This window comes from Cetorhinus maximus, chromosome 23 (genome assembly GCF_964194155.1).
Source record: "Cetorhinus maximus chromosome 23, sCetMax3.hap1.1, whole genome shotgun sequence".
NCBI lineage: Eukaryota > Metazoa > Chordata > Chondrichthyes > Lamniformes > Cetorhinidae > Cetorhinus > Cetorhinus maximus.
In genome coordinates, this window is record NC_135901.1 from 21,065,544 (window position 1) to 21,088,178 (window position 22,635).

General features: G+C 44.5%; 1 protein-coding gene and 1 long non-coding RNA gene across 2 annotated transcripts in view; one reads left to right on the forward strand and one right to left on the reverse strand.

The window, feature by feature from the left end:
* Positions 1–22,635, forward strand: part of LOC144697346 (uncharacterized) — a 407,771-nt gene that overhangs the window by 11,058 nt on the left and 374,078 nt on the right. The window lies entirely within an intron of this gene.
* LOC144697616 (uncharacterized) lies at positions 7,925–10,061 on the reverse strand. The gene is made up of 2 exons (XR_013580406.1): positions 9,792–10,061; positions 7,925–9,748 (listed from the first exon to the last, which is right to left on the reverse strand). It is a non-coding gene; the product is annotated as an uncharacterized LOC144697616 (long non-coding RNA).

Here is a 22,635-nt window from a genome sequence, read left to right on the forward strand (position 1 = left end):
TATAAATTGTAAAGAGTTGAGGTCCCAGCACTGATCCTTGTTGTACACCACTCATCACATCCTGCTAATCAGAAAAAGACCCATTTATGCCTACTCTCTGTTTCCTGTTAGCTAGCTAATCTTATATTCATGTCAATATGTTACCCCCTACACCATGAGATTTCATTTTCCGCAATAACCTTTAATGAGGCACCTTATCAAATGCCTTCTGGAAATATAGGTACAATACATCCACCAGTTCTCTGTTATCCACAGCACCTATTACTTCTTCAAAGAGCCCCAACAAATTGGTTAAGCATGATTTCCCTCTCACAAAACCTTGTGGACTCTGCCTGATTAAACTTGAAGTTATCTAAGTGCTCTGTAATAACGCTTCTAACATTTTCCCTATGACAGATGTTAAGCTAATTGGCCTATAGTTTCCTGCTCTCTGTCTCCCTCCCTTTTTGAATAAAGGAGTAACATTTCCTATTTTCCTATCTGATTTTCCTATCCTTCCCCAAATCTATTGAATTTTGGAAAATTAAAACCAATGCATCAACTATCTCACTAGCCACTTCTTTTAAGACCCGAGGATGAAATCCATCAGGAAAGGGAGACTTGTCAGCCCGCAGCTCCAACAATTTGCTCAGTACCACTTCTCTGGTGATTGTAATTTTCTTGAGCTCCTCCCTCCCTTCCAATTCCTGATTGAAAGCCATTCCTGGCATGTTACTTGTATCCTCCATAGTGAAGACGATGCAAAATATCTGTTCAGTTCATCTGCCATCTCCTTATTTTCCATTATTAACTCCCCAGATTCACTTTCTATAGGAGCAACCTTCACTTTGTTAACTCTTTTCATTTTTAAATATCAATATGTACTTTTACTATCTGTCTTTATATTTCTACCTCATTTTCTCTCGTACTCGACTTTTTCTCTCTTTGTTAATCTTTCAGTCATTCTTTTCTTTTTTTAAATTCCATCCAGTCTTATAAGCTGCTACCCATCTTTGCACAATTATATTTCAGCAGAAACAAACTCCAGCTGTCAGAATGAAAGAATTCAATCCTGAACAGGGTTAACAGCAACAGTAACCACAGATTTCAATCCCCATAGTCACTTGTGAACTCGCCGATGTGTCAGCAGGGTGGATGACTGAGTCCCTGGGTGGAGGGTGGGTTCATGGAGTCCCTGAGGAGCATGTACGACTATTACAGGACATGTCCAAGGAGTGCCAAGGCAAGAGTGAGAAGCATTATGGAGGGAGAGAGAGTTTCAACGTCAAAGTTGAATTGCATCAAGGATGGACACTGAACCCCTTCCTCTTCCAGATGGCCACGGATGTTCTAACTGAGCAAGTATAACAGGAAATGGAATGGTCAATTATATTTGCAGATGACATTGAGCAATGTGGTGAGGATGATGAGAACATGACTGAGTGTGTAGGAAAGTAAGTTGTGAAGAGGATATAAGGAGGTTACAAAGGTTAGGTTAAGTGAGTGGGCGACGATCTGGCAAATGGAGCATAATGTGGGAAAATATGAAATTGTCTCTTTTGGCAGGAAAAGTAAAAAAGCATATTATCTAAATGATGAGAGATTGCAGAGCTCTGAGATGCAGAGAGATCTGGGTGTCCCTGCATGAATCGCAAAAGGTTAACAAGCAGGTGCAGCAAGCAATTAGGAAAGCTAATAGAATGTTATTGTTTATTGCGTGGAGAATTGAATACAATAGTAGAGAGGTTATTGTCCAATTATACAGGGTGTCATGGAAAACGGAGTGAACACTCAGACCCAGGAGGTTTGTCTCGGAAGCCTTTATTAAATTGTGATATCACGGAGAGCCCAGCAGCATACAATGGAGCTAGCTGACACTCTGAAGAAGCATCAGAGCACACACATATTTATTGTAGAGGTTGTACATATCAAAGAGCTTGAAGGTGATAAGACTGTCTAACTTTCAATGATCAATTACATTGAGAATCATTGTCACACAATTAGTCTATTCTAAGTTTATGACTATACAGGATATTGGGGGAAGCTCACGTAGTAATAAAAAGTGAGACAGAGAATAGATAACCATGCTTGACCTTATCTTTAGTGCTAGGGGGTGTACACTCTAGAGAACAGATGACCATTGCTTGATCCTGTCTCCTTGTGTTGGGGGCAGACATCCCAGCCCCGTCTCAAGGACTCCAGGAAGCCTGCCCATGACACTCCCCTTTCTCCCCTCCCGCTCAATTAGCTGGCAGCTGCAGGTGTGCCTGCTAGAACAAAAGAGGGAACTGTGCTGTAGTATTCCACTATGGTGCTAACTGTTTAACCCTTAGTTGACCTGTAGATGTATTTTATTCTTCCACACAGGGCATTGGTGATACCACATCTTGAGTGCTGTGTGTAGTATTGGTCTCCTTTTTAAGGAAAGATGTAAATGGAAGCAATACAGAGGAGGTTTACTGGACTAATACCTGGAATGGGCAGGTCATCTTATAAGGAAAGATTGGACAGAGTGAGCTTGTATTCACTGGAGTTTAAAAGAGTAAGAGGTGACTTGATTGAAACATACAGGATACTGAGGGGTGTTGACAGGATGGATGTGGAAGGATGTTTTCTCTTGTGGGAGAATCAAAACTTGGGGACACTGTTTAAAAATAAGGGGTGGCTCAGTTAAGTCAGAGATGAGGAGAATTTCTTTCTCTTAGAGGGTAATGAATCTTTGGAACTCTCTTCTTCTAAATGCAGTGGAAGCAGAGTCTTTGAATATGTTTAAGGCAGAGTTAGATAAATTCTTGATTAACAAGGGGATGACAGGTTATCTTGGTGGGGCGGGGAGTTGTAGGTGGGAATGTGGAGGTGAGGTTACATTCAGATCAGCCATAATCTTATTGAATGGAGGAGCAGGCTTGATGGGCTAAGTGGCCTACTCCTGCCCCTAATTCATATGTTTGTATCAATATCTGGGGAACTGGAGAAATGCACTGGAAGGCACAGGTATGACGATTAGTTTTGTTTTTATTCTTTCTTGGGATGTGGGAGTCGCTGACAAGACCAGCATTTGTTGCCCATCCCTAATTGTCTTTGAACTGACTGACTTGCTCGGTCATTACAGAGGGCAGTTAAGAGTCAACCACATTGCTGTGGGAGTGGAGTCACATGTAGGCCAAACAGGGTAAGGCCAGCAGTTTACTTTCCTAAAGGACATTAGTGAACCAAAGACCCAATCTATGGTCTGTCAGAAGAGCTCTGAAGAAGGGACATTCGGATTTGAAACATTAACTCTGTTTCTCTCTCCACAGATGCTGCTAGACTTGCTGAGTTTTTCCAGCATTTTCTGTTTTTGTTTCAGATTTCCAGCATCCGCAGCATTTTGTTTTTATCCATGGACTGTCAGTTCGAGTCTAGGGAAGAGAATCAGAGTGAAGGCGTAAGATTAGGGGCAAAGGCTTGGAGAATGTAAGTAGCTTCAAGTACCTGGGGTCAGTGATGACAGGAGATGGAAGAATGGAAATTTGGAAATGGATTAGCTCTGTTTGGTGTAATTGGAAGAAGTGCGGTGCAGTGTGATTTGATAGAAAATTGAAAAAGAAGAATCTACAGGGCAGTTGTGAGACCAGCCTTGTTATACAGAGCAGAAACTTGGGCAATCTCAAGAAGAGAAGAACAATGACTGGATACTAATGAGATAGAGATACTGAGATGGATGTGTGGAGTGACAAGAAAGGATAAGATCAGGAACCAGTACATCAGGGGGTCAGTGAAGATTGTGGAAGCATCAAAGGAAGTAGCTGAGAAGAGATTGAAATGGCCTGGTCATCTACTGTGGAGAGAGAGGAAATGTGGTGAGGCGAGTGATGGACATGGGACTGTCAGGAAGAAGAGGAAGGTCGAAGACCAGATGGAAAGTTGCGATGGCCAGAGACAGAAATACAGTGGGATTTGATCCGAATGTTATTCATTGCGATACCCTGCTCCAATCTCTACATCACAGCGAAAAATGAGTTCGCTTATTTGATTTTCGATGGCGGAGTCTATACCCAGCATTCTGAGCGGTAGTGAATGTCCCCTATCCACGCCACAGGAGAGCAGTGCGCAGGTGCAGTGTCGGGTGCATGCGCAACACGAGGGATGACGATGGGGAGAGATGCTTCTTTGTCTCATTTGCAGTCGGTAAGAAAACGGAAACGCAGAAGCAGCGGTGGAGTCGGCGGGTGGACAGGGAGGGTTTTTAAATGCCTGGTGAAGCTCTCAAATCTGGAATACGGACCTGCAGCTCCCGCGTTTGCAGCTTTTAGTCTATTTCCCGAGAACAAGCCCAGGTTAACGGCCGCCATCTTGATTCAAGGGGGCAGTGTGAATGTGCGGCCATCTTGGTGATGTAACAAAGTGGGCGGGGTTTCAGGATTTGTGTTCCCAACCGGGTCCCAACGTTGGTTCTGTTTTATAGTGGCATGTATATATTCAGTGTGAGAAGCTGCAGTCCCCGTATTGTTACTGGAATGAGTTACACAACTTTTGGTTACACTTCAGCCCGAGGCTCCTAATCTTTGACTGCCTAGTGTGGAGGGGTGCGGGTGGGTAAGTCAGAGGATCTTCACATTGTTACAGACAGAATTTAGGTGGTCCCTTCCAGTCCATAATCAGGATGTTTGTGTGTCATTTCCTTACCTTCTGAGTGATTTTTCTTAATTAAAAATAAATTCCAGCAGCAGGCTTTCTGGTGATTTTTAAAAGTAAAGCTGGTTATTTATTGTCACACTCTTGCCCTGGATGTTTAAATGCAACATCTCAATCACTCTTCTCACTCACAGTATCTCACACACACAAGTTAGATACAGATGAAGTTAAAGCCATAATTATAAAAATGGAATTTATAACTCAATCTTTATATTAATACGGGCCTGTTGTCTTCTTCGCTGAGTTGATCCTTTAGTTGGAGTGAAGGTCTTTTAGAAGCAAATAATTATGATCAAACTGTGCATCCTCTTGTCGATGAACAGCCAGGAGATTGGGTCTCAGGTAGACTTGAAAGCTGGAACAAGTACAGTACTTTGGCTGCATTGGTAGACCTTCAGCTATGATGGTTCAGTTGTTTCAGATGTTTCCTGGTGCCTCAGATGTCTTTGTTGAGGTTGTATTGTACTGCAGTCACTGACAGTTAATTCCAGTCACAAGACTGCAGGGTTAACACTTCTGGGGTCCAGACCGCCAAGAAACAAAAGAAGTTGATAATGGTCATTCACTCTTATCTCTGCCCATCCTTGAGCTCAAATATCCTCCTTTGTTTGATATGGCACTCTGAGACCAACAGTATAGAGACTTCATATTCCCCACATGCCTGTTCATCCTGACACAGTGAGATGTTTAAACTTCACAGCTGTCTGTGAAGTTCCCTTATTCAGGTCCATGTTTAACCAAATATTGGCCATGGAATCGAACACTGTCCACAGTTTAATGTCCGTAGTCACATGTTAAGTTGCAGCTATCTTAACAGAGTTTTGTGGCCAGTTTCACAAAGTATGATCTTACAGTCTCTAATATCCAGTATCTCATGCTTGTACTGAGCGTGACCCCCTGGACCTGCTCCTGGGCCTGGTTAAAACAGTCATTTGTAGATCCAGGATGGGTGAGTCCCATGGGGAGGGTGGTGGGGGGAATCACTCTGGCCACCAACCTCTTTTCCGTGGACTTGTCTGTGCCCAGGTGGTCCTGGAGAGGGAACAGTGTCCACTGGTACGCTTGGTACATTCCACAACTGGTGGGCACCTCAGGGTACAGAGTGTCTCAGTCACTGGAAACAACATTCTGGTTTAGCTGGGAAAGTTCCCTTTGCTTTTGTTGGGATTTGTTGCTGATTTTGGTTTATTTTAGTTTGATTGGGCAACATGCTTGGAGGAAACAAGGAAGAGGAAAAAATGTTCCATAGAAACTAGAATAATCTGTCCTGAATTTCTAGCCTGCACTGAAAGTAATGACTTATGTAAACTCCTTTTACAGGATATTAGAATGGGAGGATTTGCAGAGAGAAATCTCAAATCAAACATCATGTCAAGATCTGACAGTCACTCGGTTCATCAGGACCTGAATATCATTGGCCATTGAATGTGGAAGGAGAAATGTTTGTCTGTTCTGTCTGTTGGAAAAGATTTCAACCATCAGTGTGACTGGAAAAGTACCGAGACACACACACATCCGAGTGAGAGTGCCTAAGTGCACGGACCGTGGAAAGAGCTTTAACCAGCTACACAGCCTGAAAAAAAAATCACACCATTCACAGCAGGGAGAAAACGTGCACATGTTCTGTGTGTGGACAAGGCTTCCATTGATCATTCAACCTGGAGAGACACGAGGACACTGGCACCACGGAGAAACTGTAGAAATGTGGCGACTGTGGGAAGGGCTTCAGATCCCCGTCCGTGCTGGAAATTCATCGACGCAGTCACACCGGGGAGAGACCATTCACCTGCTCCATATGTGGGAAGAGATTCACTCAGTCATCCAGCTTACAAAAACACCAGAGAACTCACACTGGGGAGAAACCATTCACCTGCTCCGAGTGTGGGAAGGGATTCAGTCAAGTAACCGACCTCACGTCACACCATCTTATTCATTCTGACATGAGACCTTTTAAATGTGTTGACTGTGAGAAGAGCTTTAAAAGCAAAAAGGTTTTGCTGATGCACCAACAAATTCACACTGAGGAGAGCCTGTTCACCTGCTCTGTGTGTGGGAAGGGATTCACTCAGTCATCCAGCCTGCTGAAACACCAGAGAACTCACACTGGGGAGAGACCATTCACCTGCTCTGAGTGTGGGAAAGGATTCACCATTTCAGCCCACCTGCTGAGACACCAGCGAGTTCACTCTGACATGAGACCTTTTAAATGTTCCGACTGTGGGAAGAGCTTTAAAGGCAAATTGGATCTGCAGATTCACCAGCGCACTCACACTGGAGAGAGGCCATTCACCTGCTCCACCTGTGGGAAGGGATTCACTCAGTTATCTACCCTGCTGAATCACCAGCTAGTTCACACTGGGGAGAGGCCATTCACCTGTTCCGTGTGTGCAAAGGGATTCACTTGTTCATCATACCTGCTGAGACACCAGAAAGTTCATAAGTGACTGCAGGATTAGGATTCTGCTGTTATTATGTGTTATGCTATTACCATGTTCATTCTGACAGCTGGAGTTTGTTTCAGTTGATGTTAATAATCTCTGTAACTAGGTTGGAGTTAAAAATTCTGGATATAGGTTAAATAAATCAGCTTTGTGTCAAAAACACAGTGTTCGAGTCCTTGATTTCTCTAAGATAGGAGGAGACTGATTGATGTCCTGTTACCGACTGTTCCATTTTTGGGCCTTTTCTCCTTTGTTAATGGAGACTTGTATGTATATAGTGCCTTTCACAACTTCAGGATGTCCCAAATTGCTTTACAGCCAATTAAGTTCTTTTGAAGTGTAGTCACTGCTGTAATGGAGGAAATGCAGTCGCCAAATTATGCACACCAAGATCCCACTAATAGAATGTGACTTTGACCAGGTAATCTGTTCAGTAATGTTTGTTGAGGGATAAATATGAAGCAGTACACCAGGGAGAACTCCCCTGCTCTTTGGAATAACATTATTGGAACTTATACACCAACTGAGAGGGCAGATGGGGCCGTTGTTGAATGTCTCATCTGGAAGATGGGACCTCTGACAGTGCAGTGCTCCTTCAGCATTGCATCAAAATATCAACCTGGATTTTATGCTCATGTTTCTGGATGTGGATTTGAACCCACAACCCCCTGACTCAGATATAAGAATACAATCACTGACCCACAACTAACACCTCATCATTACTCCAGATTATTTCAGTCCTCATACCTTCGGTTACTCTCATGGACGAGTGGAAGATTTTACTCTGGGAGTCACAGATTACCCAAAAAGTGGGTCGAAGTCGTAGGTGATCTTAAAACATTTTATTAAGAAGCAACAGTTTAGATATGATACATCAGTTAAATAGGCAGAAAGAGCATACAACCCATAACAGGTGAGAATGGTTTACTGGTCCCGGTGTGGACAAATGGATGGGGAGATGCAGAGGGGGAACCTGATCTCCATGGCTGGAGGTGGCAGTCTCCTCGGAATGGTTTACTGGTCCTGGATCAGGGGGATGCTGATCTCTGTGGCTGGAGGTCGCAGTCTCCTCGGAATTTTTTCAAACGTTAAAAATCACACCTGCACACTCACATCGGTATGCTAGTATCATGCCACATATGCTCCATCTGATACAAACCACTCTTGAACTTTCAGGTGATCTTATTGAAAGATCAAACCGGGCATCTGACTGAAGATCATTGCTTATGGTTCTGATGCCTTGGGTAGTGGCCAGACTATCAAATGCAGTTTTCATAAGAGTTCAGAGGCAAGGATACAAACAAAGAAAGCTATCAATTTACTCATCCCATCGAAACTTCTCTGAGTTTCACTAGAATGTTCATGGCTACCAGATTGATCTATTCTATTGAAGTATACCCAAGGTAGGGAGAGGGGATTATTCCAATTCCCATTTGGTGGTATAATTTGCTCTATCTTTTATTCTCAGTGGGGCATCGCATTAATTACCATTCTATCTCATTCATGAGCCATGGAGGAACTTTGCCATCCAATTTAATATTCTCATAATATGGTGTAATTGGATCAGAGAAAGAAGTCTAGGTACTTGCAATCAGTTTGGAGATAACTCCCATTCTCAAGTACTTTGTCTTTAAAGATAACAAATGGGATAAAGCCAAATTTTTAGTTCAAAACATCACGTCATTGGAAAGGGTTAACTTTTCTGCATGTTTGCAAAAGCACAGAGTAAACATTCTCAAATGTGCTCAATTGTGGAAACGTTACATAACTTCTTCAGATCAAAGATGAATGAAACTACCATTTTAAACTTGTTTTTCTAATCATTTTGGTTTTTTTTATCTTTGCCCAAATTTTATTCTTTTGTTTGATTCTCTCTTCGAGTATTTTTCCAAATGACCGTGTTAAAACTGAGGAAAAATAAAATTTAAAAAGTTAGCTTTTACTGTTAAACAAAAGATTCAACCTTCTTAGACCAACAATAGTTAGAGGAGGTGGAGCTTCCCACTGGTTATGTTTCAACTCTGAAACATAACTTGAAACCTAAAGTGTTTCTTCCATGAAGCAAACCTTTCAATGCCTTTTACAATTGTACAAGTGCGTTGTAATTCGTACATAAAGATTTACTTTCACTTAGTAATTATAACGTTTCACTTCTCTCAGTCCCTAAGTTGGTGGCATTTTCGCTTAAATGCCAATTGGTTCCAAATTTTTTAGCTTCTTCCTTGAAAGAATTTTTGAATCTTTGAGATTTGCGAGCAATGCCCTTCATTAACAATGACTTGGCGGTGTTTCAAATGTATGGTATACTCTCAGCAGGGTAAGGACACTGCTTCCTGGGAGGATGTATCAGTCTGCTAATATCTTCCAGTTTGCTCATGTCTCCACAACCATGTGAATGCACCTGGCACAGATTCGAGAACTGCCTGGACCTCAGGATCATCAGAGGTGACGGGTTCATACTCCTCTGCAAAGCCTGATAAAACTTGGGGCACACCTTTCATGGGGTCGGGGGGAAGATAGTGGATTATTGATGGCCTTCATTATCAATAGTGCAGAATACCGGTCTCCCACTATCGTGTCAGAGAGGGGAAACAACTCTGTGGGAGCCCTGCTGAAGTCACTGGGAGTCTGGAGATACGTTTCTGGGGTACCTGATACACTGTGACAGCCAGCAAAACTCTGTTACTAATTCACATAGTTTCTATTGCTGCCTCCATTCTTTCCAGCCACTGATCAACAGGATCAGGACTCTCCTGTGCAGGGGGAGGGGGAAAGCAGGACTCACTGTTACTGTCAGTCTCCACACTGCACCTATCGTGACGGTGACGGGCATAGTGGCCCAGGTGGTTACAATTAGGAAAATGCACCGGGTCATCCCTTCCTGGCATGAAGTTCCTGGATGGTCCAGATTCCTGGCCAGGCAAGGGTCTTCCTCTTCGTGGATGCTAGTGGAGTTATCACGGGTTTGTTTGTGGACCTATGGGAATGTTGAAACAACTTGTCCCAGGTCATTGCCATAATGTCACAAACACCCCACATGCTACTCATGGCTGGAGCATCTTCAGAAAGAGACCCTTGAAGCTGAAGGAGTGAGAACAGTTTACTGTCCCAGAGAACAAACAGATGGATGATGCAGAGTAAGTGCTGGGCTCTTTTGCTGATGGCAGCAGTCTCTTCTGAACAGCTTGCTGGTGTGAGCCAAAGTGTGGGTGTTGTACTGAAGCCAATATGGATCAATATGGAATTTTCTTCCTGGTCAAAGAGATTTTTTTTTCCTCTCAAGAGCCTGTGTTAACCTTTACACAGTCATTGGGGAGGTGGTGGAGTACTGGTATTGTCACTGGACTGGTATTCTAGAGAGTCAGATTCATGCTCTGGGGACCTGGGTTTGAATCCCACCATGGCAGATGGTGAAATTTGAATTCATTAAAAAAAAACTGATGCCCATGAAATCATTGTCATAAAAAACCCATCTGGTGCACTAATGTTCTTTAGGGAAGGAAATCTGCTGTCCTTACCTGGTCTGGCCTACATGTGACTCCAGACCCCCAGTGATGTGGTTGATTCTTAAAATGCCCTCTGAACAAGGGCAATAAATGCTGGCTGAGCCAGCGATGTCTCCATCCTATGAATTAATTGAATTTAAAAAAAACCACAGACAGCTGCTTTACATCTGGGTCATGGGATCCAGTTGTATCAGGGTTAGAAATGTCTTGCTTTAGGGCCTGTGCTAGAGACATGTCCTTAGACAACAGTCCTATCCATGCTTGTCAGCACCAAGCTGCTTTGGAGTCTTTCTTCAAAAGAGAGTTATTTCTACTATATTCAACAACTTACTTTAGATTTATTACGGATAACAGATGGTGCTTTCCTACAGCCCGTGACATGGATTGGACTTGTCTCCATTCCCACTCGAGGGATTTCTGTACCAGACGGGAGGGGTAATATTTGGGGACTCTCGATTCTCCACCAATTCCCGTTCCCCTTCTTTCTGGTGGATAATGGAGTTGTCACTGTGTGTAATATGTATGTCAGTAAGAATTGTCAGCAAGGATTAATCAGCACTTTCTAATTGGAGATGTTAATCAGTGAAACCTTTCAGTCACTGAATTGTAGAGTTCGTACCAAAGATCAATTTAGGGTTGAAGTAAAAGTTCATAATATTGTTCTGAACTAACTACTGATGCAAGTTCCTGAACTACAGGGAAGGTCACAGACAGCAGTTCTTAAAAATTGCAGCCCCTAGAACACATTTAGCTACAGTTACAAATATTAAGCTCAAGCCCAGTTACCGGGGGTATTAACATCAGCAGAACCAAAGCTGAACTGTCAGAATGATTCAGTCCTGGATGTGATTAACAGAATAATCCAGTCCCTGCAGTCACTTGTGAACTCGCTGGTGTGCCAAAGGGTTGGATGAATTAATGAATCCCTTCCCACACATGGAGCAGGTGAACAGCATCTCCCCAATGTGAACTCGCTGGTGTGTCAGTAGGTTTGATGACTTAGTGAATCCCTTCCCACACTTGGAGCAGGTGAACGGCCTCTCCCCAGTGTGAACTCGTTGGTGTGCAATGAGGTGTGATGAACTCCTGAACCTCTTTCCGCAGTAAGTGCAGCTGAACGGTCTCCTCAGTGTGAGTTCGTTGATGCGACAGGAGGCAGGATGAATCAGTAAATCCTTTTCCACACACGGAGCAGATGAACGGTCTCTCCCCAGTGTGAACTCGCTGGTGTATCAGCAGGTGGGATGACCGTGTGAATCCCTCCTTACACACAGTGCAGGTGAATGGCCTCTCCCCAATGTGAATTCGCTGGTGTGTCAGCAGGTTGGATGACTTAGTGAATCTCTTCCCACACACAGAGCAGGTGAACGGCCTTTCCCCTGTGTGAACTCGCCGGTGTGTAATGAGAGTGCCTGACCGCCTGAAGCTCTTTCCACAGAAAGTGCAGCTGAATGGCTACTCCTGAGTGTGAATGAGTTGATGTGACAGGAGACTGGATAATTCTGTGAATCCCTTCCTGCACACAGAGCAGGTGAATGGTCCCTCCCCTGTGTGACTACGTCGATGAGTTTCTAGCGTGGATGGGCATTTGAATCCCTTCCCACAGTCCCCACATTTCCACGGTTTCCCCATTGTGCCAGTGTCCTTGTGTTTCTCGAGGCTGGATGATCAGTTGAAGTCTCATCCACACAAAGAACACGTTTATGGTTTCTCCCCACTACAAATAATGTGATGCTTTCTCAGGCTGTGTAACCGGTTAAAGATCTTTCCACAGTCAGTGCACTGGAACACTCTCACTCGGGTGTGTGTGTCTTGCTGCTTTTCTAGTCACACAAATGTTGGAAATCTTCCCCCCCAGACTGAAGAGACAAACATTTATCCTTCCACATTTGAAGGCCGATGATGCTCAGGTTCAAATGAATTGAGTGACTCTGTCAGATCTTGACGTGATGTTTGGTTCAAGTTTCCCATCTGAAAACCCTCATCTAACATGTAAAAGGAGTTTGCAAAAGTCATCACTGTCAGTCCAGGACAGAAATTCAGAAAAGACAATTCTATTTTCGATGGAACATATTTCCCTCTCTTGTTCCCCGAAAGCTGTATATTCCCGTCCCACACACTCTCCCTCCGCCCTGGGCTGAAATCCAAACCCATCTCACCATCTCTTTCCTCCACTCCCAGTTTTCTCCCTCCCTCTCCTCTGCCTGGGTTCAGTTCTCCAGCTCCTGTCTGCAGACTGACAATAAAATCAATGAGTCTTATTGGGGGTTTGGGGCCTCCAGCGGGTGTTTCTGAATCCTTCCCGCCCACCTCCCAGGGTTTCCTTCCTTCCCACAGATCAGATCCTCATTGATTTCAGCACAAAGTGTCACCTCTTATTTATTGTCCCCCCTCCCCCATCCTCTGATGTGAACCATCCTCCACTCGCTGACCCAGGATGGCGGCCGTTAACCTGGGCCTGTTCCCGGGAGGGAGAAGCCCCGCAGCTGCAAACCAGGAGCTGATAATTATTCCTCAGGGTTTGCAGATCCACAAAGTGTTTCCAAATCCTCTCACCCACCGCCTCGCTCTGACTCCGCTTCTCCAAGACAAACAGGCGCCTCTTCCCACAAGGACATCAATCGCACTGCACATGCTCCATACTTCCCGACACTGCGCCTGCGCACTGCTCTCCAACCGCAACAGCTGCACTGCGCATGCTCTATCTCACAGCTCAGGTGATTCATGGGGACAATGGGTACGCTAGATGACGTTGTGCACAAGGAATTTGTGAATTACCTGAAGATAATAGTGAGGGGAAAGGAAGGGATCTGGAAAACAGCAAACACTGCATGTTCTTACTAAAAAAGTGGGGTCTGGTTGCGCAGATGTCAGGTTTTACACATCACTCACACACACAGACACCCACACACATACTCACAGGCACACATGGGGGCACTACCTGTCCGATCAGGTAAATAACATTTTGCCTCACACCAATCAACCCGAATAACACCGGGGAGGAGGGCCACAATGTTCCAGAAATTCAACTCCCCAGCAGGGACTGCGAGAAGTTTTGGCCATCCAATTCCACCTTTGTGTTACTGCATCTGTACGGTGAGACCACACCTGGAGTATTGTGTATAGTTTTGGTCTCCTTACCTAAGAAAGGAAATACTTTTCAAAGAGGGAGTGCAGTGAAGGTTCACCAGACTGATTCCTGTGATGGCAGGATTGTCGAATGAGGAGAGATTGGGCCGACTAGGCCTGTATTCACTGCAGTTTAGAAGAATGATAGGGGATCTCATTGAAACGAGTAAAATTCTGACAGGGCTGGATGCAGGGATGATGTTTCCTCTTGCTGGGGCGTCTAGAACAAGGGGTCACAATCTCAGGATACGGGGTAGGCCATTTAGAACTGACATGAGTAGAAACCTCTTCAAGCAGACAGCAGTGAACCGAAGGCTGTGGAGGTCTAGTCACTGAATATATTTAAGAAGGAAATGCTTAGGTTTCTGGACTCTAAAGGCATCAAAGGGTATGGAGGGAGAGCGGAATTATGGCGTTGAGATAGAGGATCAGCCATGATCACAGAATCACAGTGCAGAAGAGGCCCTTCAGCCCATCAAGTCTGCACTGACACATGAGAAACACCTGACCTACCTTCCTAATCCCATTTACCAGCACTTGGCCCAGAGCCTTGACTGGTATGATGTGCCAAGTGCTCATCCAGGTACTTTTTAAAGGATGTGAGGCAACCCGCCTCCAGCACCCTCCCAGGCAGTGCATTCCAGACCGTCACCACCCTCTGGGTAAAAAAGTTTTCCCTCACATCCCCCCTAAACCTCCTGCCCCTCACCTTGACCTTATGCCCCCTTGTGACTGACCCTTCAACTAAGGGGAACAGCTGCTCCCTATCCACCCTGTCCATGCCCCTCATAATCTTGTGCACCTTGATCAGGTCGCCCCTTAGTATTGTCTCCTCAAACGAAAACAACCCAAGTCTATCCAAACTCTCTTCATAACTTATATGTTTCATCCCAGGCAACATCTTGGTGAATCTCCTCTGCACCCTGTTCAGTGCAATCACATCCTTCCTATAGTGTGGTGACCAGAACTGCACACAGTACTCCAGCTGTGGCCTCACCAAGGTTCTATACAACTCCAACATGACCTCCCTACTTTTGTAATCTATGCCTCGATTAATAAAGGCAAGTGTTCCATATGCCTTTTTCACCACCCCACTAACGTGCCCCTCTGCCTTCAGAGATCGATGGACACACACGCCAAGGACCCTTTGTTCCTCAGAACTTCCTAGTGCCATGCCATTCATTGAATACTTCCTTGTCAAATTACTCCTTCCAAAGTGTATCACCTAACACTTTTCAGGTTTAAATTCCATCTGCCATTTATTTGCTCATTTGACCATCCCATCTATATCTTCCTGTTGCCTAAGACACTCAACCTCACTGTTAACCACCCGGCCAATCTTTGTGTCATCCACAAACTTACTAATCCTAACCCCCACATAGTCATCTATGTCGTTTATATAAATGAAAAATAATAGGGGACCAAGCACTGATCCCTGTGGTATGCCACTGGACAATGGCTTCCAGTCACAAAAGCATCATTCTGTCATCGCCCTCTGCCTCCTACAACTAAGCCAATTTTGAATCCACCTTATCAAATTACCGTGCATCCCATGTGCATTTTCCTTGTCAGAGGCTTTGCTGAAATCCATATAAACTACATCAACTGCACTACCCTCATCTACACACCTGGTCACCTCCTCAAAAAATTCAATCAAATTTGTTAGGCATGACCTCCCTCTGACAAAGCAATGCTGACTATCCCTGATCAAACCTTGCCTCTCCAAATTGGAAATAGATACTCTCCTTCAGAAATTTCTCCAATAGTTTCCCTACCACTGACGTGAGACTCACTGGCCTGTAGTTCCCTGGCTTATCTCTACAACCCTTCTTAAATGGCGAACCACATTAGCTGTTCTCCAATCCTCTGGCACTTCCCCCGTGACCAGAGAGGAATTAAAAATTTGGGTCAGAACCTCTGCGATCTCCTCCCTTGCCTCCCTTAGCAGTCTGGGACATAAATCATCCAGACCTGGAGATTTGTCCACTTTTAAGCCTGCCAACATCTCCAATACCTTGTCACTCCCTATATCAATTTGCTTAAGGACCTCAGTCTCTCTCCCCGAGTTCGATACCCTCATCCTCATTCTCTTGGGTGACGATGGACATGAAGTATTCATTCAACACTCTAGCGATGTCCTCTGGTTCCACCCATGGATTGCCCCCTTTGTCCCTTATGGGACCTACTCTTTCCCTGATCATATTGAATGGCAGAGCAGGCTCGAACGGCTGAATGACCGATTCCTGCTTCTATTTTCTATGTTTCTCTGAACTTTAAATCAATATTGAAGAATACCTGGGACAGAAACAAACGCAAATTGTTAACAATGAGCTGTCTATTGCCACCCTGGGTTATCAGCTCTGGTGGGAGATAGTATACAACACAGGACAACGTCCTTGGTAAATTGCAGCCTCTACTTTCCACTTGGCAGTACACATGATGCTAATTCCCTTTACATTGATGGTCTCGGTAAAGGTCAGTACACAGAGCAGAATGGATGGAAAGATCATGGCAAACTCCTTGTAAAGCTAACCCTCTCATTTCGGTTTTGTAGCCATCTTTCCACCCATTCTGCTTCCTGGTCCTTCACTCCACACAGCATCTTGGTCACCTGGTAGATTGTACATGCTTTTGTGGATAACAAGCTGCTTACAAAACAGAAAACAGAGAGAAGAGGTTAAGAGTAGCTACTCAGACTGGTAAAAGGTGGGACATGATGTTCCACAGGGAGAAATGCTGGGACCACTGTTATTCAGTATTTACATAAACGATTTGGACTCAGAAATCAGAGCTCCAATTTTAAAACTTGGGAGCAGAATTACAGTAAATCACAGGTAAGAATTCCCAATTAACAAATCTTTGTAGCATAGTTCATTAAACCTTTAATTCATTAGCTGACTGAACAATGACATGGTGAAGTAATTAAGTGATATATTTATTAATGTATCGATTAGTAAATTGGGGGGTACAGCTCACCCTGCAGAAGACTGCAATAAAAGCCTGGTATATAACATCAATAAAATAAGGAATTTATGGAAACGCTGTAAGTCCTTCTGTATCTGAAGATCAAATGAATGTTGTATAATTGTACCAACAGTTAACAGACTCCGATGAAATTCTCCATTTGTGGTTTTGCTGCAGAATTTAATCCAATTATTTCACTGCATTAAAGGTGCTATATCAATATCAGTTGTTCTTGATGTTGGCCTAAAATGACAGATTCAGGACTTTGAGGACTGTCACAAAAACTCGTTAAAAACTTCGCAGAATAATCACCGCAGTCATTTTTAAACTGGAGGCTTAATCCTGCCGTTTCATTTTCACTCAGGAACAGAGCACCGTTTTACACCAATCTCTGATTTAACAACACATTTTCATTCTTCCTGACTAGGTTGAACAATCACATTTGTAAAGGTGCCTCAGAGCTTTGAAACACGATGGTTACAAAGCAGATATCAGAGGGTCAGACTTACAGGGAGTTTATGATTTTCAATGCATTTTTGTATGTGACCTTTGACTCCACACTACCTGGCTTTGGTCATCATTAGGCTGTGCATACTGCATAGAAGCGGCTGGAATACATTTCTTGAGAGACAAGAAAGACGAACATGGCATTTATCCCTCTCATTGTGACACCGAAGGATCGTGTTCAGGCTGAAGTTCTGTTCCTGTCGTATGATCCTCCCTCAGGTTACACTTACTGAGCTGCAACCAGGTGATGCTAAACACTCAGGTGTGAAAGACAAAAATCTACATAAAATGTATTTAAAATAAAGCTTGACAACGATTTGACATTTACCCAGAATATTAAACAGCAGCCAGTTATGTGGTTTATTAACATCAGCAGAAACAAACACCAATTGTCAGCATGAAAGAATTCAATCATGAACATGATTAACAGCAGCAACAACTGCAGAATCCAACCCCGACAGTCACTTATGAATTCGCTGATATGTCAGCCAGGAGCATGACTGAGTGAATCCCCTCCCATACACAGAGCAGGTGAACGGCCACTCTCCACTGTGAGTTTGCTGGTGTCTCTGAAAGCTCAATGAATGGCTGATTGCCTTCCCACACAGAGAACAAACGACTGAACTCTGTTCATTGTGAATGTACTGGTGTCTCAGAAGGTTGGATGAATTAATGATTCCCTTCCCACACACAGAGCAGGTGAACGGCCTCTCCCCAATGTGACTGTGTCGATGAATTTCCAGCTTTGATGGGGAAACAAACCCCTTCCTACAATCCACACATTTCCACAGTTTATCCGTGGTACCGGTGTCCGCGTGGCTATCCATGTTGGATGATCAGTTCAAACTTCGTCCACACAAAGTTTCTCCCCACTGTGAAAGGTGCGATGCTTTTTCAGGCTGTGCAATTGTTCAAAACATTCTCCTTCTATATTGAAGCTTCAATGATATCCAGCGCCTGATGTATTGAGTGAATCTGTCAGGTTTTGATGAGGTGTTTGGTTTGAGTTTCCTGCCTGCAAATCCTTCCAAATGAATATCATATAATAGGAGTTTACAAAAGTCAGTGCAGGATGGAAATTCAGAACAACGAAATCCAGTTTATTTCCTTGTCATAATTTGATCACGGGATATGGGCATCACTGGCAAGGCCAGCATTTGTTGTCCATCCCAAATTGTCCTTGGAAGTTGATGGTGAGCCATCGTTGCAGTCCACGTGGTGTAGATGTTTCTAGGAAGGGAGTTCCAGGATTTGGACCCAGTGATGCCGAAGCAACACTGATATATTTCTAAGTCTGACTTATGGCAGAGGAAAGATTATTGATGAATGGGCCTCAGCACTACCCTGAGGAACTTTGCAGCAAGTCTTGGCACTGAGATGATTGACCTCCAATAACCACAACATCCTCCTTTGTGCATCGTATGATTTCCATCCCGGTTCCCATTGAATTCAGTTTTACTGGGACCCTCGATCCCACTCAGTCAAATGCTGCCCTGATGTTAAGGGCAGCCAATCTCAACTCACCTCAAGAATTCAGCTCTGTTGTGCATGTTTGTCCCAAGGCTGTAATGAGATCTAGAGCTGCGTGGCCCTGGAGGAACCCAAACTACACACCTGTGAGTAGATTTTTGGGGAGTAAGAAATCAGAATTGGAGGAACATTGTACTCACAAAATCAGAGAATTGTACAATTCAGAAGGAAGCCATTCAGCCCATCATGCTGGCTCCACTTTCCTGCCCTTTCCTTGTAGATGTGCAATTTTTACCAATTCAAGAATTTCTAACTTTTGAAAGCCACAATTGAATTTGCTTCCACCACCCTTTCAGGCAGTGGGATTCCGATCATAACAACTCATGTCAGAATATTTTTCCTCATGTCACCTCTGGTTCTTATGCCAATTACCTTTAACTTGAACTGCCTTCTGATGCCGAAAACAGTTTCTTCGTAATAAATTTGCAAGAGGTCACAGAGATAGGGAGGGGTGACTCCATGGAGGGAATTGAGCAAAAGGATGAGAACTTTAAAGGTTGGAGCCACGAGGCATCTTCCCCAGTACAGAATGTGGTTCAGTAATTACAGGAAAGATGTTTCTTTAATAAATAAATGTGTAGAAGGGTGGGATTTATCCTTCTAAGTATCACAAATTGTTCTACAATGAAGGGGAATCAATATCTGTATCTTTAATTAACAGCAATGTGGAACGGGGGAAAGGAATGATCTTTAAAAACGTGGTCCACTTGGCACTGAAGAGCGTGACACTCATAATAGGAGCTCCAGAAAAACAAAATACTGACAAAAGTTAAACGGTTTTGTTAATAAAATAAAATTGAGTTATTTTTTAAAAGATAAATTGTTTACCAGGGGTTCACACTGACTCATTTGACTGGTTAACTCAGAATCCAGCGCTCCAGCCAGGCAATTTGTTACAGAACTCACTGCTCCCTTGGTCCACTGGCCTCTGAGCTCCACATCCTATTGGTTCCCTAGGACAATCAATCACAACTGGCCAATATTACACAGCCAGATGGAATTCAGGGGTTGCGAGGGTGTAAAAAAACATTGAGGCTATCAATCCGAGTTAAGAAATAAAATCAGATGAACATTTTTTTTAAACAAAAGCAAACCATTTAAAAATAATCAAATGAATTATTGTTGTGAACGTATGCATTTTACGAGAGACTGGCAGGGAGTGGGAGTGGATAATGATCACTGCTTTATGCTGTTCTATTATTCAATGATTACGACACATGAACTTTCCCTCCGATGAACATAGAAAAGACGGTAAAAACAAAAAGCTAAAAGCTACTGCGGATACTGGAAATCCAAAACAAAATAAAAACAGAATTACCTGGAAAAACTCAGCAAGTCTGGCAGCATCGGCGGAGAAGAAATCAGTCAACATTTCGAGCCCTCATGGCCCTTCGGCAGAACTGAAGCATAGTTTCAACAAGGGAGAAATATAAATTGGTTTAAGGTGGGTGGGGGGGGAAGAGACACATTGAGGGTGTGGTGTGAGCAGATAATCAAAAGATGTCAGAGACAAAAGGGTCAAAGAGATGTTGAAGGTGGTGGTCTTTGTCTGAGAAAAGTGCTAATTAAGAATGGAAGACAGGATATTCAAAGTACAGCTCTAGTGGGGGTGGGGTGGAAAGACTAAAGGTTTTAGTTTTAGATTTAAAAATAATGGAAATAAGTGGGGAAAGAAGAATCTATATAAATTATTGAAAAAAAAGGCGGGTGTGGGGGGAAAAGAAACGGGGTGGGGATGGGGGGAGGGGGAGTTTAAGATCTAAAGTTGTTGAATTCAATATTCAGCCCAGAAGGCTGTAAAGTGCCTAGTCGGAAGATGAGGTGCTGTTCCTCCAGTTTGCGTTGAGCTTCACTGGAACAATGCAGCAAGCCAAGGACAGACATGTGGGCAAGAGAACAGGGTGGAGTGTTAAAATGGCAAGCGACAGGGAGGTTTGGGTCTTTCTTGCGGACAGACCGCAGGTGTTCCGCAAAACGGTGGCCCAGTTTGCGTTTGGTCTCTCCAATGTAGAGGAGACCGCATTGGGAGCAACGAATGCAGTAGACTAAGTTAGGGGAAATGCAAGTGAAATGCTGCTTCACTTGAAAGGAGTGTTTGGGCCCTTGGACGGTGAGGAGAGAGGAAGTGAAGGGGCAGGTGTTGCATCTTCTGCGTGGGCATGGGGAGGTGCCATAAGTGGGGGTTGAGGAGTAGGGGGTGATGGAGGAGTGGACCAGGGTGTCCCGGAGGGAACGATCCCTACGGAATGCCGTCAAGGGGGGTGAAGGGAAGATGTGTTTGGTGGTGGCATCATGCTGGAGTTGGCGGAAATGGCGGAGGATGATCCTTTGAATGCGGAGGCTGGTGGGGTGATAAGTGAGGACAAGGGGGACCCTATCATGTTTCTGGGAAGGAGGAGAAGGCGTGAGGGAGGATGCACGGGATATGGGCCGGACACGGTTGAGGGCCCTGTCAACGACCATGGATGGAAAACCTCGGTTAAGGAAAAAGGAGGACATGTCAGAGGAGCTGTTTTTGAAGGTAGCGTCATCAGAACAGATGCGACGGAGGCGAAGGAACTGAGAGAATGGGATGGAGTCTTTACAGGAAGCGGGGTGTGAGGAGCTGTAGTCGAGGTAGCTGTGGGAGTCGGTAGGCTTGTAATGGATATTGGTGGACAGTCTATCATCAGAAATTGAGACAGAGAGGTCAAGGAAGGGAAGAGAAGTGTCAGAGATGGACCATGTGAAGATGATGGAGGGGTGGAGATTGGAAGCAAAATTAATAAATTTTTCCAGGTCCCGACGATAGGGTCCCCCTCTACATTGGAGAGACCAAACGCAAACTGGGCCACCGTTTTGCGGAACACCTGCGGTCTGTCCGCAAGAAAGACCCAAACCTCCCTGTCGCTTGCCATTTTAACACTCCACCCTGTTCTCTTGCCCACATGTCTGTCCTTGGCTTGCTGCATTGTTCCAGTGAAGCCCAACGCAAACTAGAGGAACAGCACCTCATCTTCCGACTAGGCACTTTACAGCCTTCTGGGCTGAATATTGAATTCAACAACTTTAGATCTTAAACTCCCCCTCCCCCCATCCCCACCCCGTTTCTTTTCCCCCCACACCCGCCTTTTTTTTCAATAATTTATATAGATTCTTCTTTCCCCACCTATTTCCATTATTTTTAAATCTAAAACTAAAACCTTTAGTCTTTCCACCCCACCCCCACTAGAGCTGTACTTTGAATATCCTGTCTTCCATTCTTAATTAGCACTTTTCTCAGACAAAGACCACCACCTTCAACACCTCTTTGACCCTTTTGTCTCTGACATCTTTTGATTATCTGCTCACACCACACCCTCAATGTGTCTCTTCCCCCCCCACCCACCTTAAACCAATTTATATTTCTCCCTTGTTGAAACTATGCTTCAGTTCTGCCGAAGGGCCATGAGGGCTCGAAATGTTGACTGATTTCTTCTCCGCCGATGCTGCCAGACTTGCTGAGTTTTTCCAGGTAATTCTGTTTTTATTTTGTATAGAAAAGACAGTCCTTAATATCCAGAATACACGGCGCGGGGTAATACGACCTATCTCTGAGAGAGTGGCCGCATTGCGCAGATGTGGGAAGGTCCCGCCCCCGGAAACAGTCGAACTGCGCTGAGCATGCGCGGTGCGGCTCCCAGAAGCTGAGCGGGACGAGCGCAGCCTCAGCAACAGTGAAGAAACATCATAAACTGATAGGTAGTTCCAACGGCGGGGGTTATACCCAGCATTCCGAGCGGGGGGAGAAGGTCCTCTGTCCTCGCAACAGAAGACCTGAACGCATGCGCAGTTCCACTGAGTGTTCCGAGCATGCGCAGGGTGAGTGTTGATGCTGGGGAGATGTTTGTTTGTCGCTCGGCAGCGGGGAGGGGAACCGGCGG